Raw genomic sequence first — 4,638 nt, 5'->3', positions numbered from 1 at the left:
ACTATGGGCGATTTGGGCGGCGAGGCGGAAAGCTATCCATGAAGGGATCTTCCAGAGCCCACATGCAATATGCAGTTTCATTAACCACTACCTACAAGAACTGAACATGATCAAGGAGACGATGAAGCCTCAGGGGTGAACCACAACTGCTACCACAGGAGTTACCGCAGCTAGACCGAAAGCACCACCGGCTGGATTTTGCAAGATTCATGTTGATGCTGGGGTGCACTTTGCCTCTCGGGGTGCAGCCGTTGCTGTCTGCAGGGATGGCATGGGAAGGTATATGGGCAGCTCAGCCCTAGTCATGAAGGGATGCATGATCTAGCAACGTTGGAGGTGATAGCTTCCAGGGAAGCACTGGCTCTGGCGCCGGATCTGAACATCAATAATCTGGTGGTGGCCTCTAATTCTAAGCAAGCAGTAAATGATATCAACAATGAAGCAATGGGTACTAGTGGTGCAATAATTAGAGAGATCAAGTCTAGGGCTTTACTTTTCAATTGTAATTTTACTTTCGAAAGTCGTGCTGCTAATTATGAAGCACATGCTTTAGCTAAATTTTCTCGTAGGCTCCAGCAAGGCCGTCATGTATGGTTTGACCAACCTCATGACCAACATTGTATCCCACTTTCTGTGGCTTTTGATGAATAAATTTGGTCGTCCCCTCAAAAAAAGCAATAAAGAAATAAGAGAAAGGAAAGGAGCAGCCCACATTCCCACGATCTCACGATCCCACGTACACAGTGGGCAGGCGAGCGCGGCAGCGATCCAAAAATCAGCTCTAGCTCTGCTCCAGCCTTCCCTATAAATACCTTCTCGCTCAGTATACATAGGGTCGGCCCTTCATTTATCTTTCCCATCTGCTCCTAGAACACACACACATACGAACTTACAAAGAAAAGAAGAGAAAGAGGCAGGCGTGTTGCGTCCTGTTGGTTTGAGGGTGAGATTGAATGGCTCTCATCTAGCCCCTGGTTTGGCCATTGTGGTACAGGCCAGGGAGCTTTCTTCTCCTTCTTCTCCTAAATTTCTAGCCCTTGATTCGGCCATCGCGGTACAAATCAAGGGGCATGATTCATCTTCCCAAAATTCTTGTTCTTGGTTTGGCCATCGCGGTACAAATCAAGCGTATTTCATCTCCCCAAACCTCTTGCCCTCGGTTCGGCCATTGCGGTACAAACCAAGGTATATGTTTAATCTACCTCAAAATTTCGTCTTCGGTTCGGCCACCGTGGTACAAATCAAGGAGCATGTTATAGCTACCTCAAATTTTTGTCCTTGGTTCGGTCATTGTTGTACGAATCAAGGAGCATGCATATTTCTTTTACATATTGCATATACTTCGTCCTAGTGATCTCCTTGTTGGTTCGGTCCCCTTAGCGATACAAGCCAGGATGAGCGTCTCGTTCCTTGGTTTGGTCCCTATACGCGGATACAAATCAAGAGAGTATCATAAGTACGAAAACCTCATAAAAATTGTCTTGGTTTGGTCATCATAAACGAAACTCATATGACTAAGTCAGAGCCAAATCACAAAAATGTTAAACTGAATTCATAGTAAAATTCTTGTTCGGTTACGCTATGGACTTTATGTGTCACGCTAGCCGTAATACGGACAAGAATATATGAAACAAATCTTAACTTGGTTACGCTGCACGCGGGCATTATCTTAATGCTACTCGGTGTTAGTAGTAATACAAGCAAGGCAATGCATTCATGCTACACATGCAAAGACCAAAATCATGTGAGATGAGTTATAAAACATGTTGCATCATAAAAACAAAGTTTACCTGGTTACACTACACGCGGGCATTATCTTAATGCTACGCGGTGTTAGTAGTAATACAAGTAAGAGAAAATTAAGAAAAACATTCGGGGCCCATATTTTGGCCAAAGTCAAATAAAATATGATATGAAATGCTCCAATGCTATAAGAGCCTAAACTATTAGCATCATCACAAATGGATATCACAAACTCATTTTACTTGGGTTATGCTACACACGAGCGCCAATGAAATGACGCTATGTGGAGTTAGTGATAATACCATGTGAGGTACAAACATAAACAAAAACGATGGATGTCATATGACTCATGCAACACCGTAATTGCTCCACAAACCTTTGCTTGGTTACGCTGCACGTGGGCATTATATTAGTGATACGCGGTGTTAGTAGTAATACAGGTAAAGCAGAACTTAATAAAAATAGGTCCACTCCACATCCACATATGCATTAAAAATTCATGCAAAATACATGATAAGGGATGTTTCATGTAGTCCACATAGGCTTTAAACAGACAAAAATATCATAAACAAACTCCACTCGCAAACTCCATTCGGGTCAAGCTATACGGGTGTGTCATATCATTGCACCGCGTTGTTAGTTTTGATACCGTGTGAAGTCAAAATCAACAAAACATGGCACATATCACATGCACCATAGAAAGCATCAAGATTGTGTCAGAAAGCTTCAGTCCGTTACGCTACACACGGGCACCATACCAGTGCTACGCGATGATAGTAGTAATGTGATGATGCAAAACTTGTTAAAATTGGTATGTCACATAAATCCATGCCACCAAAACCAAAGATGTCATATAAAATTTCCAAAGAAAATATAAACATATCCTATATGCCAAACGTAGGATAAAACTATGTGTAGCCAAAATTAACATGCATTATGCATATACATGAGGTTGAACACACACAAATCGTTGCATGCTAGGAAATACATTCCCAAACATCACACATGAAATCATAGAGGAGTATTTGCATGGAACCAAACTTCAAGATCACCAAGAAGGAGTTCATCATCGAACGTGAGGAGGATTTTTCTTGTAGATTATTGTAATAGGCATATGATGTAATCCTATGTAATAGATATGTTGGAATTCTTAATCGGGGGTTTTCTCTTCGGAGATGTAATTAACAGACCTTTTATGTAAATGTAAGAGTTCTGGAAATAAAGTACCTATAATGTTTGATCTCTATTTTATTTATGCATTTATGCGCTTAAATTTATTAACTCTATATCAATGACGTGGACCCGTATTTTCACGCTCGCCATTTTCCCATCATCAACCATCAGAAATAACCCTAGATCGAAAGTTCCGCCGCCGCAGGCCTCTGTATCCATGAAAAATAGATCTGGACCCTATTCTGGCACCCTGTAGGAGGGGGAAATCATCACCGGTGGCCATCTTCATCATCCCGGCGGCCACCATCATGAGGGAGTAGTCCACCCTCGGGGCTGAGGGTTTGTACCAGTAGCTATGTGTTTAATCTCTCTCTCTCTCTCTCGTGTTCTTGAGATGGCACGATCTTGATGTATCACAGGCTTTGTTGATATAGTTGGATCATATGGTGTTCCTCCCTCTCTATCTTGTTGTGATGAATTGAGTTTTCCCTTTGAAATTTTATTCTTATTGGATTGAATACTTTTACGAATTTGAGAGCACTTGATATATGTCTTGCATATGAATACCCGTGGTGACAATGGAGTATTATATTGATTCACTTGATATATGTTTTGGCACTCAACTCATGGATTCTCGAGGTGACATTGGGGTAATCTATGCATAGTTTTCCCTTTGAGATTTTGTTCTTATTGGATTGAATACTTTTACAGATTTGAGAGCACTTGATATATGTCTTGCATATGAATACACGTGGTGACAATGGGCTATTATATTGATTCACTTGATATATGTTTTGGCACTCAACTCGTGGATTCCCGAGGTGACATTGGGGTAATCTATGCATAGGGGTTGATGCATGTATTCATCCTACTTTCTCCGGTAGAAATCTTAGGGCACTCTTTGAGATTCTTTGTGTTGGATTGAGTATTATGAATCTGAATTTTCTTTGGTGTTATTTCAGTATGAACTCTTGATAGATCGATCGGAAAGAATAACTTGGTGTTATTTTAGTACGAACTCTTTATAGATCGATCAGAAAGAATAACTTGGTGTTATTTTAGTAAGAACTCTTGGATAGATTGATCGGAAAGTAGAGCTACAAACAATTTCTTCTTATGTTCTCCGCTAGATAAGAACTTTGGAGTCATTCTTCATCGCACTTTGAGGGATGGTTATATGATCCAATTATATTAGCATTGTTGAGAGATTGCACTAGTGAAAGTACGGACCCTAGGCCTCATTTTCAAGCATTGCAATACCGTTTGTGCTCACTTTTGTTACTTGCTACCTTGTTGTTTTTAATTATTCAGTTTATAAAAATATATTTCTACCATCCATACTACACTTTTATTATCATCTCTTCGTCGAACTAGTGCACCTATACAATTTTCCATTGTATTGGGTGTGTTGGGGACACAAGAGACTCTTTGTAATTTGGTTGGATGGTTGTTTGAGAGAGACCATCTTCATCCTATGCCTCCCACGGATTGATAAACCTTAGGTCATCCACTTGAGGGAAAATTGTTGTTGTCCTACAAAACTCTGCGCTTGGAGGCCCAACACGAGTCTACAAGAATAAAGTTGCATAGTAGACATCATGCACTGCAATCTAATGTATGGCAGGGATATTATTGTCATCAACTAGAATCAGTGACTAAGGCTCTACATGTGCTGCTTCAAGAGTTCAAACATCTCATATCTCTGAATGCATATGTATTACC

This window comes from Triticum dicoccoides, chromosome 7B (assembly GCF_002162155.2).
Source record: "Triticum dicoccoides isolate Atlit2015 ecotype Zavitan chromosome 7B, WEW_v2.0, whole genome shotgun sequence".
Classification (NCBI taxonomy): Eukaryota; Viridiplantae; Streptophyta; class Magnoliopsida; order Poales; family Poaceae; genus Triticum; species Triticum dicoccoides.
This window is presented reverse-complemented; position numbering follows the sequence as displayed.